General features: G+C 39.4%; 1 long non-coding RNA gene and 1 pseudogene across 2 annotated transcripts; one reads left to right on the forward strand and one right to left on the reverse strand.

Moving 5' to 3' along the window:
- Positions 1-280: 280 nt before the first annotated feature.
- Positions 281-24,703, forward strand: LOC105052005 (DEAD-box ATP-dependent RNA helicase 32-like; annotated as a pseudogene).
- On the reverse strand, positions 5,348-7,411 carry LOC140851602 (uncharacterized). 2 transcript variants are annotated; one of them, XR_012134352.1, is made up of 4 exons: positions 7,269-7,411; positions 6,015-6,125; positions 5,512-5,922; positions 5,348-5,384 (listed from the first exon to the last, which is right to left on the reverse strand). It is a non-coding gene; the product is annotated as an uncharacterized lncRNA (long non-coding RNA). The 2 variants fall into 2 exon arrangements; XR_012134351.1 differs by having other exon boundaries at positions 5,371-5,922; positions 7,269-7,407.
- Positions 24,704-24,811: the final 108 nt, after the last annotated feature.

Here is a 24,811-nt window from a genome sequence, read left to right on the forward strand (position 1 = left end):
AATTTTTTCATTTCCTTTCCATAGTTTTTCGTATCAAGGTCCCTTACATGGTCCCTTGCATGGATAGGAGTTTCATTTGTATTTGGCCACGCAAATCAAAAACTTATCAGAATATAAATTTTAATAATTTTTAAAAAATAATTAAATAAAATAATATTAAAAATAAAATATCAAAATTATTAAAATTAATAATCAATTAAAAATAAAATTTTAGTCGGATTGTGCCTTGACAATCAATCTCAAACAAATATTTGGAGAGTGGAGGCGAACAGCCTTCCTTGTCTGTGACTCGATATAAGAGAAGTTTCGGTTTCAAACGGTATCCGCGCTTCGCTACGCCTCACAACTTCTATCCTTCGGTTTCAAACCTTCGATTTCCCCTTCTCCTAGTAATGCGGCGCTCCAAATTTAAGAATTCCTTTTCCAGCAAGCAGCGGCGGCTCTCGGAGGCGCGCGAGATCGAGCTTTTGGACTCATGGATCAAAGCCATGAAACCCGACTGTGGCACAAACACCCTCTCCATCCCTCCGCCGCCCCCCACCGCCCCAGTCGGTCGGATCCCCGGCGGCGGCTTCTCGCCGTACGCCGGCTGCAAGCTCTTCCGCCAGCTTCCCATCTCGCAGAAGACCAAGGACGGGCTGGCGCGTAAGTACACCGAGATGAGCGAGATCCAGCGAGTGTCGTTGCCCCACTCCTTGTGTGGTCGCGACATCCTCGGCGCCGCCAAGACCGGCTCTGGAAAAACCCTAGCTTTCATCATCCCGGTACGTCATTTCAACTATTAAGCGGTCAAGATTTCTTGTTTAGCTATACTTCAAGTTGGTGAAGGAGATTTGATGATCTTCTATTGGTCCGAAGTGTTGTTTCTAGTATTATACTGCGTGATGATAACGAGATTGGTTAAACAGAGTAGTAGCATCAAGTTAATTTTAGCATAATTGGAGTGGATCACTGTAAAATTTACTTTTTTTTCCAATCAAATACACGGTTTGTACATAATATCGCAGATTGTTTTTTCTTATTAGTCTCTGTTATTCTGGTCTGGAGTTCGGCTGGTATGGGTTGGAAAGCTGTTACAGTGATTTGCACTGTTGGTTGATGGCATATTAGCTATTTGAGCCTTTATTTGAACATTTTGTTGCACGGTGATGGTGGTTTCTTGCTCATTTACTTTCAAGATGATATAACTGTCTGAGCCTAATATATGGTTTGTTTCTGTTATTATCTTTTTTCCCTTTAGTGGATCTTTTATCTTTTAATATAAAAGGTGGCCTCTCATGCTTGTTTGTTTGATGAATAATCTAGCATATGCTAATTCATAGATTTTCTCAGTCATCAAAATATCAGTATGTTATGACAATTCCATCTTTTTAATCATATGCTCTACCTCAAGTGCCTGTTAGCTGTACATTGAATCCTTCCATCCCTTTTCTGTATTTTAGCCTAAAAAAGTTGACTAATAATGCCCAATATAATACATCTGTCTAAGTGATTTTCACATTTGATGGATACCTACTTTAGAAACTTATCCATGTTTTGCAACTTGCATCTGCATTTTTGAAGGGTGTTTCTTTTCTTTTTCCAATAATTTTTGATGGAAATGAATAACAATATTGTTTCTTGTATAGGTTATAGAGAAGTTATACAGGGCAAGATGGGCTCCTCAAGATGGTGTTGGGTGCATCATAATATCACCTACAAAAGAATTGGCTGGACAACTTTTTGAGGAGTTGAAATTTGTAGGGAAACACCAAGTCTGAGTGCAGGTCTTTTAATTGGTGGCCGTAAAGATGTTGATGAAGAGAAACAACGTGTTAATGGTCTAAACATTTTGGTGTGTAAACCTGGTCGACTCCTCCAGCACATGGATGAGACCCCAAATTTTGAATGTTCGCAGCTCCAGGTCAATATATAAATAGTTCTTGTATTCAGCATAAAGGATTAAAAAAATTTTGTAGATCGTGTTTTATTTTCCTGGCTAGGAGACAGGTTTAGGTTCTTGATGAGGCAGATCGTATTCTTGATGTGGGCTTTAAGATGGAACTAGATGCAATCATCTCTCAACTTCCAAAACAAAGACAAAACTTACTTTTCTCTGCAACCCAAACAAAGTCAGTTAAAGACTTGGCAAGGCTCAGTCTAAAAGACCCAGAGTATATCAGTGTGCATGTAGAATCTGTGACAGCAACACCTGAACGATTGAAACAGATAGCTATGATAGTTCCACTTGACCAGAAGTTAAATATGCTCTGGAGCTTCATCAAAGCAAATCTTCACTCAAAGATACCTGTCTTTCTTTCAAGCTGCAAGCAGGTAATACACTATGTTTAGTTATACCACTTATTTTAAAATGCATGTAAATATGGTTTTCGTATTAATAATTATACATGTTTTGGCATGCTGCATCTTGCATTAGTGAAATGAATCTGCTATCTCCGTGGAACTTGTGCTTCCATTGTGTGGTATGTAGTATTCAGTTTTATTAAATCTTGTGGGCCCTAATTCTTTTAATCCTTCCCATGCTTAAAACTCATGGAAAGTTATAAACCTATAGTTTGAAACTTCCTATGTAGCTCATTCGTTATGAAGCAAAGAGCACATACAGAATTGGCATATTTGTGTTGAGGATTGTCTACTTGAAAGACTTGCATTTTGATGGAATAATGGACCAAGAGAAGTAAGGACAACTTACAAATTCAGAAACAATGCTTGCCAAGCCCCATATTTGGGCTTGGAGGCAGGAAAAAGTGCAATATCTTGCTTCTTGCCTTTGTGGACAAGCTAAATAGTCAAGAAAACTATAAGAGAATTTAGACATTTTTTTTTTGAAAAAAAAAAACTATGCACATAAGTATGGTTTAATAGTAGTATTTTTTTGGTATTTTTCTTTTTGCTATGCTGAACAGAATCTACTATTTTGTGAGATTTACACTTCCATGGAATCTATTGTGCATTCTAACTGAATCATGTTTCCTATTCTTAACTCATGGCAAGTTATAAGCCCAGATTTTGAGAATTCCTATGTAGCTCATTGATTCTGAAACAAAAGAGTGTATACAAAATTGGCATCATTATTTTGAACATAGTCTATTTGAGTAACACTTTCATTTGATGGAACGATGGAACAAGAGAACATGCAAACTCAATAACAATGTTTGTCCAGCATCATATGTGGTCTCAAAGGTTGAACAAGGCACAATGTCTTGCTTCTTGCCTTTATACGGGGAGCTAAATACTCAAAAAAGCTGTAAGAGCAATTACTGGACCACCAGTTATGAAGCACCGGTACTCCTATTATAGGCGGGTACCAACATCGGGTATATTTTCGATGCGGGTATGTTTTCGGTGCAGCACCAGTACTCTTATTTCTGCATTCTTGAGACTACAAGTTTATTCCTTGATGAATCAGATGTGAAGAAGAAGCTTTGGCTGATGATGCAGAGAATGAAGCAGCTGAAACTATTATCATTTGATTAAAAAAACTTGCTATTTTGATTTCTTTTACTTATTTAGACTGCTAGTTTTTTTCTTTTCATTAATTGTAAGTGTTTGTTTGTTTTTTATGATGATTTTTATAAATTTAGTTGAGATTTGAGAATTTAATTTTATTAATATTCAAATATTATATGTATGATTCAGTTTTTTCATATATTTTTATTAATATTGAAATATTATATATATTCAAATATTAATAAAAATATAAAATATCTAACCGTATCCGTATCGTGTTTTTTTCAATTTTTGCTGTATCGGTGTACTTGTACCATAAAGTACCCATACCGCGTACTGGTATCTATGCTTTCTAGACCACCAATTAATGTTTATCACTAGCTATTTAACTTGTTTTATGAAATTAGAGTTCTAATGAGGAGGCAAAATAGAACAAATGGAATTTGCTGACGATCCCTTGAAGGTATTGGTGATTAGAATGTGTGCTGAGTTATGAACATTGAGAAACTAATTGACCATGCAAAAAGTGGTGTTGAGTCAACAGGTGTTTTAAGTAAATCTGACTTTTGCAACTAATTGATGTGACATGGGTCTTTGTATTGTGAAAGTTTACACATTCGAGAACTCGGGCTGAGTCATTATAAAGAAATGCGTTTATCTGATTTTTGAAATTAAACTGCAGTATGTCATCATCTTAGCCCAAAAAATGGGAGGACTGTACTAGGCAAATAAATGCATGTGGCACCCCTATAATTAATCAATGTGAGACTATGACTATCAGGTCCACCCAATCTCGTGACTCCATCATCATGTTTTTCTCCTATTGGGGTTGGGGGCGAGCACCCATGGCCCAGGTCCTCCTTGACCTTACAAGGTCCTCCTCAACCTTGATATCTCCAATGAGGGGTCCACATGAATAATAAGAGTTCTCCCACATATTGGGCCTACCTTTGTTACCACCTGTCATGGTTCACAACTCAAAAGCTTAAGTTGCTGGGTGGAGGACCAGCTAGGCTAATAAACCCTTGTGGAGCTCCTTTAATCAGTCAATGTGGGACTATGATGAGCAGTTGATAGTATAGATAGCAAAAGAAATAAGAAAAAGGGAACACTACAAAAAATAAAGGCTTTAGAAACGTTCCAGCAACATTTTAAAATATATGTAAACCATTCCCATAAGCTTCTAGGAATGTTATTTGTCCGTTAGCTATACCCACATGCTTAAAAGTGATTGGGAATGTTATTTATATATATTGGGCACGTTTTTTGACCGTTTGTAGTGAAATCATTTGGTAACGGCTTATACCGTTCCTAAATGGATTTTTGGAACGTTATGCTAAATTGTTTCCTATGCGAGTTTTAGTCATGTTATTTATCCGTCCCTATAGCTCTTTTGGAATATTTTTTAAATATTTCCTTATATTTCCAACAATGTTAACTAAATGTCTCCATTGGGTTGATGGTAACGTATTAAGAACGTTCCCCATAATTAATAAAGATGTTTTTCAAACTGTCCCTATAGCTCTTTAGGAATATTTTTCAAATGTTTCTTTAGAGTTACCACAACGTTAATTAAATATCTCTATTGATTTGATGGTAACATATTAAGAACATTCCCAAAATTAATAGAGATATTTTTCTAACCATCTCTATAGCTCTTTAGGAATATTTTTCAAATATTTTCTTAGAGTTACAACAACATTAACTAAATCATCGGATTGGCTCAAAATCGATGACTCATACACATAACTTGGAAACCATTTTCGTATGTCAGGCAGCTCTGAAAAAGGGGAGTTTGATATTGTGTCATATTTAATGATATAAATGAAACAAAAATTAAAAAAAGATGAAATAAATAATTTTTATATATTACTATTAATAGCAAAAACTAACAAATCAGAAAATGGAGTTTCTGATTGAGAATTGACAGTCACCTAAAAGAATAGCAAACAACAAGTAACAATTAAATTAGAGACATAACACCGATAGTGTATAACTAATTAATCATGTTAGCCAACTTAAATAAAAAGAATATGAAAAGAAACTAATTCATTCACTTACCTCCATAGGATCACCTTCATAATCATTCGGTGCTTGTGTTTCATCATCATCAACTTTATTTGATTCATTTGATGGAGGGTTAACCCTTCCATGCAATAGGAAGTGAGCCATCATTTCTTCCATGTGTTGTAACCTCTCTTTCAAGCTTGCCATTTCTGTTAGCTTCCCCTCAACCACTTTCATCTTTTGTAACTTTGTTTGCATATCTGCACATTTTTTCTTCATAGATTTTCACTCTTCACGTGATATGCGAATGGTCTTTGAAGTCTCAATCACAGTTGACTTATAACCAGCCCCTCTTCCACGAGATAAGTTTGGTCGAGTTCCTAAGACGCATGCATATATCTCATCTTTATGTAAAGGTCTCTCACCTTCTTGTGTGGGTTGGGATCCAAACTCCTTTAGCTTTTCCTAGAAATAAGATTCAAGGTTAACTGTGTCAAGTAGATGTAATCTTACATATACTTCCTGAAAATCTTACATATACTTTCTAAAAATCTTACATATACTTCCTTCGATTTTGGGTCATAATATCCTGATGCATTCTTTTTTGTTCGATGCTCTACCTCCCATACATCACAGGGATCAGCCATCTCACCAGTCTCAGGATCCATCTATCACATGTCCATAAGAAAAAAATTAAGAGACAATTAAATATGTAAACTCAGACCTGATATAATATAATAACTTGAACAGCTTACTATTTCATACTCCTTTTGACAAAATGATTTTGATCCAGTGGTTGATATGATTACTTGATTGGACCGACTTTTAGATGCTTTCTCAGATTTGATATAAAAATCCTCTTTCTCATTCTCTTCAATGAATTTGTACCATAAGTTAGGTGCCATCCCTTCAGGTACTGCAGCTCGCCGCTCTTCAGCTGTTTCGAATAGTAAGTAATGCTCACGATAGAGCCTACACTTCCACCGACAAAAGCTTGCACCCATACTCCTAAAGCAATGATTGCGAAATTTTTCTTGCTTTACCTCTGGTGTATCAGGGGTCATGTCATCTTTTTCTTTCAAAATTTTGAACTTCGGAGGACTTTCTGAACTAACCACAAAATATTTCTGTAATGTAAACAAAAAACTTGTATAAATAGGAGAAATTTAAACGGAATGGTAAGCTTATTCAAACAAACATAATGGTGTAAAAAAATAAAATAATAAAGCAATATAATTAAAGATATGGACTTCTTCTTACCATGATTTCTGTCCACATCATATCCTCTTTCCCTTTTTTAGCAGACAATCAGATCCCAATTGGAGCACGAGTATAATCTCTCACAATTTTGCCAAGGTAGTTGCCCAAGTACTTCGCATTCTTTCCTACAGGAGCAGTAAAGTCTTCAGGTGGTATTGTTACCACTAGTTTGTTCTCACCTCCATTTGTTATTAAGTCCAAATTAATTGCCTTATAAGTACCACGTTTAGACTTCTTTTTCTGAGATGTACACTGGTTGGCCAGCTCTGGCTCCTGTTATTTCTAATCCTTTGAGTTTAGAAAGTTGAAAACTAAAGAATAAATGAATCATGAATGCAGAATATAAAGTTGATCTCAAATCTCACTTTGCTGCCACATGCTCAATAACTCAAATTATTATATCATATAAAGATATATGTATATTTAACAAAAAAATATATAAATTATTAACTGTCTCTTCATTGGAGTAGAACATGTAAAGTCAAATACCTGTGTGCTAGATGTGTGTCCAGTTGGAACTTGAGATGGTGATTGCACAGTAGAAGTTTGACCTTCCGATCTAAATGTAATGCCATGTTGTCTTGTTGACCTCCATGTGCTATCTTGTTGTCTCACTGCTATATCATCGTCGTCCTGTAAGGCCATAGGAATAGTATGTAGAATGCCTTTACGTTTTGGAGCCATTTCTGTAACAAGAGGCAAAGATATAAAATTAGTTAAATCCAAAGGCATAAAATGATATAAATTTTTATGATTCTTTAGTTGAATACTTGTTATATAATAGACAAGCAAAGACATAAAATTAGTATAAGATTTCATAATTACACACCTGTTTAAACTAATCAGAAAAAATTGTAATAAATTTATTCTGATTCTATAAGGCATATTTCTGTTTCAGTTGATAATGGTTGTCTGCATCCTCCATCCCAATTTCATTACTATCATCAGATATGTCATCTTCAAATTCAGAAGGACGAGCAATACGATCTTCAATCTCTTTGGCTAGTGAAAATGGCACTTCCTCACTAGCAATTCATCCCTACTAAGTGTGCCAATATTGTCATCTTTGTCTAATGATTGATTGATGTGTCCAGCATCTACACCCTCTTCTTGATAGGCCTCCTCAATCTCTGCGTTGTCAGCATTTATGTTATTTCCACTCAAAGAATATTGTAGACATTCCTTGGTTTTGTTTTTATTACAACTGCCCAATTAGAATCGATAGGATCTGAAATATAAAATATTTGTTCTCCTTACCGAACCAAGATAAATAGATCAGTTGTATTTAAATGCTTATTGACATTAACATTTATAATCCCAAACTTATCAACTTTATATCCAGACCCTAGATGTTGGACATCATACCACTCACACTTAAAAAGATATATATATTTTGATCCAAGATAAGTCAGCTCTCAAATTTCATCAATGACTCCATAATACTCTTTTTCCATAGAATTATTGTCTCCCCTACAAAGTACTCCTGAACTTTGAGATCCCATGCTTTGATCCCTTAAAAATGTATGAAAACGATAACCATTGATATCAAACCTATGGTACATCTTGGAAGTAAATGATGGACCCGAAGCCAAAGAAAAAAGATCATCGGAGATATCAGCTTGTCGATGAATTCATCAACCTGAGAAACATTACATTTTAATAGTTAGGTTGGTGCATCTACTGAAATCTAGTACTTAAAACTTATCCCTTCAATACTTACATGGTTATGAAACCAATCAGAAAATTCAGCGTTATATCTTTTCATAAATTGAGGATGACTCATGCTCGGCAATGTGCTTTTATATAATCTATGTACAAATCAACAAACATATAAATTTCACTATACTGGTTACAGCATATCATCAATTTAAAAAATTAAGTATTTGAAAAATATGATTGATAAAAAACTTACTCAATGAAGCTATTAATGCCAACAGTGTTGTTTAGCACATATAATTGCACCTTATGCCACTCATCATGTGTTAAAGTCTTGAATTTTACAGCTCCTACTGGATTTCCTAGTGAAGAAAATATTTCTGAGGCATGGCAAGAATGATCATTACTATTATCATTGTATCTAGAAGGACGATTGAACTTAGTCTCGATGTCCTTCAAATACATTGAGCAGAATGTCAAATATTCATCAGCAATATATTATTCTACAATCGATCTCTCTGGTCGTGCTTTATTTCTCATCGTCAACTTCAAGTTCCTTATATACCTTTCAATGGGATACATCCATCTATATTGTACAGGTCCAGATACTTTCGCCTCTTCAGCAAGATGTACCACTAAATGTACCATCACATCAAAAAATGGAGGAAATACCATTTCGAGCTTACAAAGTGTTAAGACAATTTCATTCTGAAGACGATCAAGATCATCTAAACTTAATGTCTTCGAGACAAGTCTTTAAAGAAAAAGCTTAATGTAATGAGAGGTTCACAAACTTCTTTCGGTAGAAAATTTCTCACTGCAAGTGGTAATAATTGCTGTATAAACACATGGCAATCATGACTCTTCATACCAAAAATCTCTCTCCTTTTCATTCACACATCTACTTAATTTGGAAACAAACCCATCAGGTGTTTTGAGGCCCGTTAACATCCTACAAATAGCTGCTTGCTCTTCATTAGATAGACAATATCGTGTTGCAGGCATATATACGTTATCTCCTCTTATAATAGGATGTAATTCAGGTCTGATACCCATTTCAACTAGATCAAAACGGCTACTCAATGTATCCTTTGTCTTCCCAGCAATGTTCATTATTGTCCCCATAATATTCTCACAAACATTTTTTTCGATATGCATTATATCAAGGTTATGACGAATTAACAAATTCTTCCAATACGGTAACTCAAAAAGAACACTTTTCTTCTTCCAATTAAAAATAGTATTGGATTGATTGTATCTAGCTTTCACATTCCTCCCAAAAGGGCGTTGATTTAGATTTTCTAGCATCTCTAAAATCTCCACACCAGACAATGGTTTAGGCTTATCCCTTTTCTCAATAGTTCCGTCGAAATGAGCTGCATCCTTGCGCCACTTATGGCCTTGTGGCAGGAACCTTCTATGTCTCATGTAACATATTTTTCGTGTCCCATTCAAACGTCGACTATATGTATCTTTATGGCATATTGGACATGCCATATATCCTTTAGTAGACCAACCAGATAAATCTCCATATGCTGGAAAGTCATTTATCATCCATATTACAGTTGCATGCAAACTGAAGTTATTCTTTGTATAAGCATCAAATGTTTCAACTCCATTTACCCACAAATCAACCAAATCCTTAATCAGAGGTTTTAAAAACACATCAATGCTCATTCCTGGGCTATGTGGTCCTGGTATTAACAATGAGAGAAAGATGTAAGGTTGTTTCATACATAACCATGGAGGAAGATTGTATGGAACAGAAATTACAGGCCAAATGCTATGCTGAGAACTCATTTGTCCAAATGGATTGAACCCATCTGTTGCCATACCCAACCGAATATTACGCGGATCTCTTGCAAATTCAACATATTTATTATCAAAAGATTTTCAAGCTAGTGTATCAGCTGGATGTCTCATTTCTCCATCATCTACTCTCTTATTATAGTGCAACCTCATATGTTCTGCAATCTCAGATGACATGTACAACTTTTGTAATCTTGGCTTGATTGAAAAATATCTTAGCACCTTGTGTGGGATATTTTTTCTTACAGTTATTTTAACACTGTCCTTCGATCTAGATGATCCGCAAACAGGGCAACACTGTGCATCAATCAATGACTCCCAATAGACAACACAATTATATTTGCATACGTCATACTTAACATATGTTAATCCTAAATCAGACACATACTTTTGACAACTGTAAAAGAAATTAGGAATATCCTTCTTAGCACTTGGAATTAACTCTCCCAAAAAATTAACTAATGCATCAAATGATGCATTACTCCATCGATACATTAATTTTAGGAGGAGAAGCTTTACAATAGCAGCTAATCTTGATAATCCAGATTCTAGAAATAACTTTTCTTGTGCATCATGCAATAATTTTGAGAAAGAAGTGTCCATCAACACCTTCTCCTTCAGTTTCAGATGTCTCAATCCAAGCTAGTGTATCAGCTGGATGTCTCATTTCTCCATCATCTACTCTCTTATTATAGTGCGACCTCATATGTTCTGCAATCTCAGATGACATGTACAACCTTTGTAATCTTGGCTTGATTGGAAAATATCTTAGCACCTTGTGTGGGATATTTTTTTTTACAGTTGTTTCAACACTGTCCTTCCATCTAGATGATCCGCAAATAGGGCAACAATGTGCATCAATCAATGACTCCCAATAGACAACATAATTATATTTGCATACGTCATACTTAACATATGTTAATCCTAAATCAGACACATACTTTTGACAACCGTAAAAGGAATTAGGAATATCCTTCTTAGCACTTGGAATTAACTCTCCCAAAAAATCAACTAATGCATCAAATGATGCATTACTCCATCGATACATTATTTTTAGGGGGAGAAGCTTCACAATAGCAGCTAATCTTGATAATCCAGATTCTAGAAATAACTTTTCTTGTGCATCATGCAATAATTTGGAGAAAGAAGTGTCCATCCAACACCTTCTCCTTCAGTTTCAGATGTCTCAATTCTCTCAGTTTGAACACTTTCAACCATTTCAGCTGCAGTCCAAATATCATTAACCAATCCAATCATATCATCAGATTGAGAAGCATCTAATGGATCTTCCCTTTGACGCCGACCAATGATATTTGGAGCTTCCCCATGAAATGTCCATGTTGTATAATCATAGATTATTCAATGCTTCAACAAATGAAACTTAACATCCTTCTTATTCAAATACTTATGATTTCTGCATTTGATGCAGGGACATAGAATCTTACCACCCTCAGTAGAGCATTCAAAAGCATAGTTCAAAAACTCTTCCATTCCTACTTTATATTCATCAGATAGCCTATTACGTATTTGCATCCAACTCTTATTAGATGCCATTACCTATGTAAAATGTCAAGCATTGATAAATATTAGAAATAAGATGGGGATGCATGGCCCAGTTTTGTAAGGATTATAATGGAATTAGAAATAGCAGAATAAGAATAGCAAAGGTAAGGATTATGGTGGCAAAAATAGTGCATAATTATTATGATAATGAAAGCTAGAATGATATGGCAAAGGAAGCAAATAATGACAATACAATCATAGACTAATGAATTCAAGTAACAAATCAGAAACTTGATCAAAATGTTGATTTGGTATAACACCAAATCGAGGCAAACAGACCACATAATAAGAACAAGTCCATTTAGATAAGAAAGAATGTCAAGTTGATGCATTGCCTGCTTGACGGTCAAAAGATCTTTGACCATTCACATTTAGTAAAATAATGTGTATTGCCTGTGGAATGCTGTACTTGCATGTGTTATTATATGTTTTTATGGAGTTTAAAATGCAATATAACCAAGGATTTCTGAGGATTGAACTACGAGGATGGTGGTGTCATGCATCCCAAATAATTATGCGAGTTGCAATTTCTGTGCCAAGCTTTTTTGATCTAATATTATCTGTCGCTTAGCCACTTCCAGTTAGCAAGAATGAACTTGGTTTGAGTTGCCTTGCAATTATTATTTAAAAATATATATGATTATTATTCAAAACTATGTAGAACACCCACCATATAACCATCATGACAGAACAGAAAACAACTGGATATTTTAAAGATGATAATTGAAAAGAGACACTTTCTATCATAGATATTTTTCTTTTTGATATGTGGAAGTTCATCTGTTTCTCTCAGACCTTCTAGTTTAAGGACGTTCTATCTATTTTGAATTGAAAATAATGAGTATATATCAAACTTTACACTTGAATAGTCTTACTATTTCATTTGTTTCTCATTTTTTTTGTTTTTTTAAGTAGATTGCTCTCCTTTGATAAATTTGAACAATTACTATTTCTAAAGAAATTAATTTAAACAATTATATATTAAGAAAGCACTAGTATGTCAAGTCTATTTCTTGACCCGAGAACTTATCCCTCGTTTGTACGATAACATTAAATGTTGGACCAATGTTAGATTCAAGTTAACTATAGATTCATCGCATCCACTCGAATTTATTTATGAATAATTATTAATGAAAAAATGGTTTTGACTGTCAAATTAACAAAGATTTTTTCTTTCGTGTATGACACAAGGGTCATTCCTTCATAAACCTACTCAAAGTGGTAGCACGAACTGTCAGTTTCTATCATTCTACGCAAATGGAAAAAGTGAGGACCACCAACATGACTAATATTAAAAGAAAAAGGCAAGATTAGTGATAATTAAAATCATCATGCTAACTTTTTTCGAAGGAAGACTACAATAATCCTTTCCAACTCATCCAAAATAAAATATTAATCAAAGAAGAACAAGAAAATTTGAAAAGCCATAAAAAAAATAAAAAACTATAGCCCACCAATCCAACAAAAAAATATAAAAGCACATAGACAAGATAGAAAGTAAAAAGATTAGGAATGTACCGAACAGAGAAGGCAAAGCAGAGATTTTTGAGATCCACAGACACAAAAAGACGTGTGACAGGATTTTTAAATTTTTTCAGTGGTAGAAGAGAGAATGCGAGTAGGCACATGAGAGAGAAGGGTGGGTATAGGAGAAGACGCACGAGAGAAAAAGGAAGAAATGTTTTTTTTTCGTGGGAGAAGGGGAACGCAAGGAGCAGCGCGCAAGAGGAGGAAGGGCACACGAGGAGGCGCGAGAGAGAGGAGAGAAGAATTTTTTTTTCCCTGGGGAACGTGAGGAGGCGTGCAATCATGGGGCACTAGAAAGGATTTTTATTTTTTTGGAAAACAGGCGTGCGATTATGGCGTGCGATCATGGGAGATCAGATATATTTTTTTTTTCCCGTTTTCTGTTGCATGGGATCAGGGGATAAAGATATTGCTTTAATAGAAATAGGAGGCGCTGGGAGAGAATTTATTAAAGAGGGCGTCTAGCTATTTGATTTGCACTCATGCGAATGCCACTTGCCCCTGATTTGCACTCGTGTCAATTGCCATCTTTAAAGATGGCAAGAAAAACAAAGTGGACAACGTACGGCTCATCAGTATCAGAATGTACCATTTTTTTTCTATCTATATAAGTTTGATTCCCTCTTTTACTTTTTAGTATATATATATATACATACATACAGATTCAACAAGCGTCAATTCTCTATTATAATATTTTTTTAATTTGTTAGTATATATATATATATATGTCTAGGTTCAACAAATATCAACTCTATTATAATATTCTTTGTACATAGCTTTTTTACGGTGAGAACCTAATTATGGGTAACAGTTGCTATCAGTAAAATTTAAGCAATTCATATTGATTTGACAACAATAATATCTTGATTCCAGAAAATTCTTTCGAAAAAAAGTAGATGAGATAGATCAAAGGAGCATGCCACATCATGATAGTCTATTCAGACATGAATTCATAAATAGAGAAAAAAATAAATTCATAAATTTTGAAAGAATTTTAGGAGCAAAAAAATTGAACAAGATATATGAAAACTTTTTTATTCAAATGTTCCTAAATTGGTATATAGAAACGTTTCTAATTGTTCCCATTTATATCTAAGAGTGATTTTATGATAACATTCCTATAAGTGTTTATTGGAATGAAAAAAAACGTGCCTAAAAATTATGCAATAGGAACGGTAACAAACGACTCTATTTATTTTTATTAGGTACGATTTTAATAACACTACTAACAGAATGTTCCTAATCCTTTTATTTTTTGGAGTGGAAGAAGCAAGATAAGAACATGGGGAGCTGAGAAGGTCCTTTCCTGCTTTTTGTCCTTTGTCAATAATGTCAAAATCCCATTTGATGTCTTGATAGATGCTTGGTGGGGGTGCTATGCTTAGCTTACCCTCACCCTTAGCTCCTGTTATTTACCAACAATTGGTCTTGTCTCTATTCTCGGTATGGATCCAAGATCTGATACAACCTAGTGTTATCTTCTTGATAGGACCTGCACTTGATCAGGTAATTTTTCCTTAATTAGACTGGACTTCTAATATGTTGTGATCCAAGAGATCCTGAACTCGATGTGGACCATTTTGGTTGCTATGGATAGGACTGGATAGGGCCCAAGAGCAAGACCCACCATATTGGGAAGCTAATTTGCAAGCCAAACTTTCAAAAGCCATAATTTGGTCATACGACGTCTGATTTTGATGATCTTTTTTCTAAAATTGGATAGTTTTTCAAAATCTACGACATTACATCATCGTGTTAAGGAGGTGGCACCCCTAGCTATCAGGACAAAATTCTTTTGTCTGGTCCTGAAATGGATTGGTCAACTTAATTTTTTTTTTTTGAGTAAGACTTTGACCGAGCGTAGCATCCAATCTGAGAAGAATTGATGGAGTGAAAGAAGACAGAGTTGATGTAAAAGTTGAGATCCACCTCTTGAAGAGTTTTAGCTTTTTTCAGAATATTTCTACTAAATATATCTATTCTAGGTAAAAAAGTTCTTTTAGAACTAGAAGAGGAATTTGACCCAATTTATGTTAGGATGGACCTCATTACTAAAAATAGAGGATATGTACCTCTTTTTTAATCAATTAAAAAAATAAAAGAGAAAGAAAAAGGGACTTGATCCCTACTTTCATTCTTCCCGATCGGATCATGTTGATGGTTCAAAAGATGCTGATTCGGCTTCTTGTTGTTGAGTAGGAAAGCTGAGGAAAGTTGCGACACGTATGCAATAGAAAATACAATCCGTCATAGTCTTCTATTGTATTTTCTTAGGAGATCTGTCAGTCAAAATAACATGTCTTGGGAACAATCACTATTGCCGAGACAAAGGTTTTGATGGTTCTGCTAGGATTTTGTTGGTTACATTATAGCTTGAAATGAACCATGCATCACATGCTTGGCATGCTTTTACATGATAAATACCTTTAAAGAGAGAAGGCAACAATTGGTTTGGGGGGGGGTGTTGTGATCCAGGTGGTGTGCCCAAGGCCCAGGGGACCAAGGCTAAGGCCAAGGTCCATCATTCATGAGGGCTTCATGGAGGCTCTAGGGCTAGTTGGGCCCTAGGTTGAAAGGCTGTGGGCCTTTCAGGTTCTTGAGGTCTAGGTTATGTGGGCCTCAAGGGACCAACTCTTTATGGGCCAGGTCTGGGCCCAGGATAGGTGAGATTAGGTCGAGTCATGGGTGTACATGGGCTTGGGTTAACCTAATCTCCCATAGAGTTGGTCAAGGGAGTTTTGGGTTTGGGTCACTCGACCCTGTGTTTATATATATATGTACTGTATATAGGTTTGATTAGAGCCAAAAAAATACAGAACTCTTTCTCCCAAGTCTCTCTCTCTCTTCTCCCTCTCTCTCCAGATATTCTCCACACCCCAGGAGCAAGAAACCCTAGGGTTTCTTGCCGCCAGGTCCTAAAAAGGAAAGAAAAGCAATGAGGCGCAAGCCCCTTCCCCCTTGCAGCCGCCAACCAGATTGCTCCCCTCCTCTCTTGCAGCCGCCCAAGCATCAGGTCCAGGATCTGAAATCCCTTGAGAAGAGGTTGATACAAGTTCCTCTCAGATCTGGAGTTGATCTGAGGTCGTTTGAGGTGCGGGTGAGATCTCCATCAACAGATCAACAAGAAAGGCTGCAATAGGACAGATCTGCAAGGTCTGTCTCCATCTACCTTCTTCCCTATCTAGAACATCCCGATTCAAGATTTACGAATTGGAAGACCTCGATCCAGGCCTGATCTGGTTGGGTACCAGATCTTGGATTTTTCAGAGGTGATTTCAGAGGCGTTCTTCATCTGGAACGAAAGGCTGACGAAGAAGACAGCAACCGGCTGATTTCGTCAAGGGCCTTGGATCGAGTCCAGAAGTCTCCAGATCTGTTCGTTGCTGGTTCCGCTGCACCCAAGGTCCGTGGGAGGAGCCGGGATCGTGCTCCAATAGTTGGTATCAGAGCCACGATGGTGAGGAAGCGGTTCCAAGCACGAGAAGTTGAAGATCCTAAGTGCTGAAAACTTTCAGCAAGGTATCATCAAGGTATATTCTACACTTCTTGATTTTATATTGCTTGTTTGGCTTGGATCCAGTCATGGGCTGCAATATGAAGGTCGATGTCGAGAAGTTTGATGGCAAGGAGAATTTTTCCATGTGGAAAATCCGAGTGGAGGATCTTCTGGTGCAAGCAGATCTGGATCAGGCTTTGGATGAGAAGCCTGAGGGAATGACAGATAGACAGTGGGCATCGTTGGAGAAGAAAGCATGCTGGTGATCAGAGGATGTTTGACGGATGCGGCGTTGTATTCGGTGCTGGAAGAAAAGACCCCGAAGGGCCTTTGGTCGAAGTTGCACACCATATATATGGGGAAGAATATATGCAACAAGCTGATGCTGAAGAAGAGGTTGTACAGTTTTCGGATGCAGGAGGGATCTGATGTGATTGGCCACCTTCAGAGGTTCGACCTGTTATGCACGGAGTTGATGAATATCGGGGTGAAGCTGGATGAGGAGGACAAGTCCCTGTTGCTTTTGTGTTCACTACCAGGATCATATGACTCTTTGGTGACTACACTGCTCTACGGCAAGGAGACTCTGGAATATGAGGACATGGTCTCGGTGCTGAGGTCTAATGAGCAGAGGGAAAAGTTGACCAAAGATCAGGCTCCCCAGGAGGGTTTGGCAGTAGGGGAGAGGACAGGTAGAGGCAGAGGCAGAAGCAAGTCCATGGGGCAGTCCAAGTCCAGGAAGGGAAAGAAAGAGGTGAAATGCTTCAAGTGCAACGAGTTCGGGCACTTCAAGCGAGAATGTCCACTATGGAAGAGCAAGAAGGGAGAAAGAAGTGGCTCAGAATCAGTGAGTGCAGTTGCTGGGCAGTAGGTGGAGGATGATCTACTTGTGGTATCAGATGGTCACAGGCATTACACAGGGGAGTGGACACTAGACTCTGCGTGCTCACATCACTACACACCACACAGGTCTTGGTTTGCGACATACACCAAGACAGATGAGGGATCAATGACTCTAGACTACAATCATCCTTGCAAGGTGGCTGGGATAGGGACAGTCAGGGTGAGGATGTTTGATGGGATTGTGAGGACATTGACAAATGTAAAGCACATCCCTTAGCTGGAAAAGAATCTGGTGTCACTAGGCTACTTGGAGCGCAGTGGATACAGCTTCAGCAGTAGGGCTAGAAGCGGAGTACTGAACATCTCCAATGGAGCTATGGTAGTGATGAGAGGCAGGAGGTTGGACAATAACCTCTATCGCATGGAGGGATCTGTGGTGACCGGAGAGTCTGATGCAGCAGCTGCAGCACAGGACCAGCAGGGGACTTACAGGATGTGGCACTACCGCCTAGGCCACATGGGTGACAGGGGCTGAGGGAGTTGAGCAGGAGAGGACTCATCTCTGATCTGGAGGATGGTGCTATAGGGGAGATCTATGAGCCTTGCCAGATGGGAAAGCGAGGAGAGTTCAGTTCAACATCAGTACAGCCCGCAGTGCAGCCCCTCTGGAGTTAGTACACACGGATGTGTGGGGACCAGCCCCAGTTTTAGCTAGGAATGGGGCCAGATACTTCATGACCCTGATTGATGATTTCTCAAGAAAACTCTGGATTTACTTCATGAGAGAGAAGTCAGAGGTCTTCACCAAGTTCAAGATCTGGAGAGCTGAGGTGGAGGAGTAGGGGAGGAGCTTGAAGTATCTGAGGTCAGACAATGACGGAGAGTACACCAGCAGAGAGTTCCAGGACTACTGTGAGGAGTGTGGGATCAGGAGACACTTCTCAGTTAAGGGGACTCCACAGCAGAATGGGGTGGCCGAGAGGATGAACAGAACACTTCTGGAAAAGGCACGATGCATGAGGCTGCAGGCAGGGCTTCCAAAGGAGTTCTGGGTTGACACAGTAGACGTAGCGGGTTACTTGGTCAATCGGTCATCTCACACCAGGTTGGATGGCAGGCTTCCAGAGGAGGTGTGGTCTGGGAGGACAGTTGGGCTGGGCCATCTACGGGTATTTGGGTGCACGGCCTATGTGCACATTGGAGCTGGTGAGCGGAGCAAGCTAGATGCCAGATCACGCAAGGCGGTGTTTCTAGGCTATCCGCGAGGAGTCAAGGGATACAGGCTGTGGGATCCCTTGGAAAAGAAGGTCATCATTAGTCGGGATGTGACTTTTGATGAGGAGTCAGTCCTACGGAGGCGAGCAGGCATGGAGGAGCAGCAGGAGCAGGAGGAGGTCCAGCAGGGCGCTGCTGGACAGTTTACCTCTTTGATTTTGCCTCTTGCAGGTACTTCAGGAGGACATGACATTCAGGTGGAGCACCTACCTAAGGTGTCTCCACAGGTGGAGAGGACTCGGACGGATGATCGAGGCGGAGAGGTCCAGCAGGAGCGAGCTGGACTAAAGACTGATATCGGTGTTGCCCTACACAAGCCCAAGAGGACCATCAGGCAACCGGACCGATATGGCTTCGAGGAGACGCTGTCATATGCCCTGGTGACAGCGAATGGAGACCTATATACGTATCAGGAGGCTATTGAGAGCCAGGACAGAGAGCGATGGGTCCAGGCGATGTCCGAGGAGATGCAGTCTCTCCACAAGAATCAAATGTGGCGATTGGTGCAGTTGCCACAGGGGAAGAGGCCCATTGGCTGCAAATGGGTCTACAGTCGTAAGGAAGGGCCTTCAGAGCAGGGAGGTATCAGATTCAAAGCGAGGTTAGTGGCCAAGGGATACTCCCAGAAGGAAGGCATCGACTTCAGCGAGGTCTTCTCTCCCGTCGTCAGACATACTTCCATCAGAGTGTTGCTGAGCATTGTAGCAGCTCAGGATTTAGAGCTGGAGCAGATGGATGTCAAGACGGCGTTCCTCCATGGGCATTTGGAGGAGAGGATTTACATGGAGCAGCCACCCGGTTTCAAGGATCCAGGATTAGAGGGAAAGGTTTGTCTGTTGCAGAAGTCGCTGTACGGGCTGAAACAGTCGCCGAGGCAATGGTACAAGCGGTTCGACTCCTATGTGCGCAGCATTGGACTTTCCAGGTGCGAGTTTGATCCCTGTGTTTATGTTCAGTCTCTTGAGGATGGTTCTAAGGTGTTTCTACTCTTGTATGTGGATGACATGCTTATAGCATGCAAGAGTAGGAAGGTTGTGCAGGATCTGAAGGCATCCTTATCTCGGGAGTTTGAGATGAAGGATTTGAGCCCTGCAAGGAAGATCCTAGGCATGGAGATTTTTAGAGATCGAGCTCGGAGGGTGCTGCATCTATCTCAGAGGGGCTACATACAGAAGGTCTTAGAGAGGTTCGGGATGAAGGGAGCAAAGCCGGTGGAGCTGCCACTTGCCGGTCACTTCAAACTCTCGAAGATCATGGCGCCACAGACTGAGGTGGAGGCTCAGGAGATGGAGAAGGTTCCTTATGCTTCAGGAGTTGGGAGCTTGATGTATGCGATGGTCTATTGTAGGCCAGACATCGCTCATGCAGTGAGTCAGGTTAGTAGGTTCATGGCGCAGCCTGGCAGGGAGCACTGGAGAGCTCTGAAGTGGATATTCAGATACCTGGCGGGTTCAGTTGGAGTTGGCATCTGCTACGGACAGTGAGGAGGTGCAGTGGGACTCTGACATGTCCAGGGAGGCTCAGGGGCTGATTGGCGGTTATGTAGATGCAGACTTCGGTGGAGATGTGGATACCCGGAGGTCTACGACAGGCTTCATCTTTAGCCTGTATGGAGGTCCTATTTCTTGGAGATCGAGTCTGCAGCCTATCACGGCCCTATCCACTACAGAGGCAGAGTACATCGGGCTGACAAAAGCAGCTAAGGAGGCAATTTGGCTGAAGGATTTGTTGACGGAGATGGGCCTTACTCAGAAGGCCATTAGAGTGCAGTGTGACAGCCAGAGTGCACTTCTACTAGCACAGAACTCAGTCTATCATGCAAGGACAAAGCACATCGACATTCGGTATCTTCGGATCAGGGAGCTTGTGGAGGATGGCGAGGTGGAGCTGGTAAAGGTACACACCAAGGAGAACCCAGCTGATGCACTTACGAAGGTACTTTCATGGGACAGCTTTCAGAGATGTGTTGAGCTATGCGGCTGATGGACAGAGTGGAGCTGGTTGAGGCCTTGGGACACCAAGGTGGAGATTGTTGTGATCCAGGTGGTGTGCCCAAGGCCCAGGGGACCAAGGCTAAGGCCCAGGTCCATCATTCATGAGGGCTTCATGGAGGCTCTAGGGCTAGTTGGGCCCTAGGTTGAAAGGCTGTGGGCCTTTCGGGTTCTTGAGGTCTAGGTTATGTGGGCCTCAAGGGACCAACTTTTTTTGGGCCAGGTCTGGGCTCAGGATAGGTGAGATTAGGTCGAGTCATGGGTGTACATGGGCTTGGGTTAACCTAATCTCCCATAGAGTTGGTCAAGGAAGTTTTGGGTTTGGGTCACTTGATCCTGTGTTTATATATACATGTACTGTGTATAGGTTTGATTAGAGCCAAGAAAATACAGAACTCTTTCCCAAGTCTCTCTCTCTCTTCTCCCTCTCTCTCCAGCAATTCTCCACGCCTCAGGAGCAAGAAACCCTAGGGTTTCTTGCCGCCAGGTCCTAAAAAGGAAAGAAAAGCAATGAGGCGCAAGCCCCTTCCCCCTTGCAGCCGCCAACCAGATTGCTCCCCTCCTCTCTTGCAGCCGCCCAAGCATCAGGTCCAGGACCTGGAATCCCTTGAGAAGAGGTTGATACAAGTTCCTCTCAGATCTGGAGTTGATCTGAGGTCGTTTGAGGTGCGGGTGAGATCTCCATCAACAGATCTACAAGAAAGGCTGCAGCAGGACAGATCTGCAAGGTCTGTCTCCATCTACCTTCTTCCCTGTCTAGAACATCCCGATTCGAGATCTACGAATTGGAAGACCTCGGTCCAGGCCTGATCTGGTTGGGTACCAGATCTTGGATTTTTCAGAGGTGATTTCAGAGGCGTTCTTCATCTGGAACGAAAGGCTGACGAAGAAGACAGCAATCAGGCTGATTTTGTCAAGGGCCTTGGATTGAGTCCAGAAGTCTCCAGATCTGTTCGTTGCTGGTTCCACTGCACCCAAGATCCGTGGGAGGAGCCAGGATCTTGCTCCAACAGGGGGGGTGGTGAAATGGTGCTCAGTTTAAATTCATGCTAGAGGCGATCCCTTTCTGTTGTTCTTTTTATCTAATATCTTCTACATAAGTGGCAGCAGCGATGTTGTAGTGAGTGTCAAATGAAGAGATGAAGAGTCTCGGCGAGGGTAGTGTGTAGAATTATGTACTGTAGTTCATTTTATCAGCTGTGTAATATTGTCTACATATCTAGCAGTATGGTAATGTTGTAGCAGGTGTCCAATTAAGAGATGGAGTCTCAGTGCTGGTAGGATCGAGAGTTTTGTGATGGAATACTTAAAGAGATGCATGATTCTTCATTGTCCCGTGATGATTCAATGTGACACAATATAGGTAGAATGTAAAGGCTGGAGGGGTTACCTGTCAACTTGTTGGAGAACATCTGTGGCAAAGCACTCCATATGAATGGAATGGCAACCATAACATGAACAAAGGTTTTGTAGGCTAGCCACTGATTGATCCATTTTAATGTATGATATTGCTTTGCTTTTGTTAACATATGCATAATTCTGACTTACATCGCTGATGTATTTCTTTTTGTAGTTATTGTATCTTGAAAATTCCCCTTTATGATTGACTTTCTCACGTGCTGCTTTATTCGATCTCGATAGGTTAAATTTGTCTACGAAGCATTCAAGAAGCTTTGTCCTGGAATCCCTTTGAAATGTGTGCATGGACGGATGAAGCAAAATGTAAGGATGGCAGTATATTTAGAGTTTTGTGAAAAAACCTCCGTTCTCTTTTCAACTGATATGGCATCTAGAGGACTCGATTTCCCAGCTGTTGATTGGGTGGTCCAGGTGAGTAGCAATTTTTTTGGCTTTGTCTGCTATAAGAGAATTGTCTTGTAATTGCTTTATGTACTTTCAGGTTGACTGCCCTGAAGATATTCCAGTTACATTCACAGAGTTGGCCGCACTGCCCGCTTTACCAGTGAGGGAAAGTCAGTATTATTCCTCTCGCCATCAGAAAAGGAAATGTTCACAAAGTTACAAGCAGTTGAACCTAAAATACCAATTCACTTAAAAAAGGTTAATAGCTCTGTTCCAGTCAGTTCCAATTTTATTGGCTAATATGCATTTAGTGTCTGGAGCCTGAATTATTGGATGATTGGTCTAAAAGGCTTTGCGTTACCAAATTATGCACCAATATCCTCAACAACCATAGGCAACTTCTGCAAGGATTTGACACTTCAATTATTTTATATATGATTGAAAATATTTGTTCTAGCTAATTCATTATATAAAGAAAATGGAAAGGCTTATATCTTACAAGGAGGGACTAAGGTTTGTTTGTTTGTTTTTTTTTTTTTTTTTGGCAAATCGTTTTCAACCAAAAACAGAAAAATTACAAGCAATATCTGAGCTATTATCATCGTTGCTGGTTAAGTATCCTGATATGCAGCATCTAGCCAAAAGGGCATTTGTCACGTACCTGAAGTCTATGCATTTGCAGCGGGACAAAGAGGTCTTTGATGTGTCCAAATTGCCTATAGAAGAGTTTGCTGCATCTTTGGGTCTTCCCATGACCCCAAAGATCTGCTTCATAAGTCAGAAACAGACGACACAAAAAGCATCCATAGAAACCGTTCATGAACGAGAGAATGGATTTGAGAATGGATCCAAGGTTGTGAACAGAGATGCAGAGTACTGATAGACCATATGCGGAAATAGATGATGATATCCTTTTGCCAAAGGAAACCTCCTTGATAGATGCAGAGGGAAACAAACTAGCAGAGTATGCTGATTTTGCCCCCTTTTGACACTGAAGCTTTAATCATTTTCAATTTGCATCTGGTTTTTGATTTAACCGTCACTCATGCTGACATTGAATTGCTTCTTATTACAGTTTAGCCACCAGGGTCTTGAAAAAGAAGAAGCTGAAGATCAATGTGCACAGGCCACTTGGAACAAGGGTCAAATATGATGAAGAGGGAAATGTAATCCCCCCACTAGCTGCCCTGGCTGATATGGATAGTGGAGATGGGGCCTTTCACCCTGATCAAGGTATGTTCCACTTGTGTCATATTTTTAGATGTTTCAAGCATTTGATTTTTAGGTGCAATCGAGCGTGAGTTCTTATGTTCATAATAGTTTAAATGCCAAATCTATTACTAGCTTAGTTTTCAATATACTGTAACACATGTATGATTTGTCACATGCAGCTAGTACTTAAAGTTTTCATACATGATTGCAGTTAAAGAGCGATATGCAAAGCTGAGAGAAGAAATGAAAGAGCGGGACAAAGAGGACAAACTTCTGGCATGATAGACGAACTAAGGAGAAGATAAAGCTGAAGAGATGGAGGGAAGGTGAAGAAGAGGACACAGAGAATGGTCTGTCAGAATCAGATGTTCCTGAAAAAGGAAAGCCCAAGAGATCAAAGATATATTTTGATAGTGATGATGATGATGGTGAGAAGAAGGGAAAAGAGAACGTGGGTGTCGGTGCAGATTCTATATCTATAGCAGAGTGGAAGCCCTGGCACTCAAGCTGTTGAGTTCCATGCATTCCTAGCCAGGTGTTATTTAAATTGAGTCTGCTGCTTTGAAGTATTATTTGAGGAGTAGAATTCCATCTTTCTGCTGCTTGAAAATTTTCTGGTGATCATTTTTATTTGAACTAGGTTTTCGAACTTTTGCTTGCTTGCATGTTCACCAGCCGAAAGGATTTTACTGAAAAGTTGTTTTAAGGTACTTGAAAGTTGAAACTACTTGCTTCAGCATAGGTTGGAGAGCGTGGCCCTCAAAGCAGATTTAAATGTTTTGCTTTTCAGTGAAATATCAGGTTAATTGTAGATCTGTTTATATGTATATCTATACCATAGGATGTGATTTGAACTTTTAGATTCATAGCCTCTTTTTTATAAGCTGGGTCATGAAAATGGTGAACTTTTAGATTTTTT

This window comes from Elaeis guineensis, chromosome 9 (genome assembly GCF_000442705.2).
Source record: "Elaeis guineensis isolate ETL-2024a chromosome 9, EG11, whole genome shotgun sequence".
NCBI classification, from domain to species: Eukaryota; Viridiplantae; Streptophyta; class Magnoliopsida; order Arecales; family Arecaceae; genus Elaeis; species Elaeis guineensis.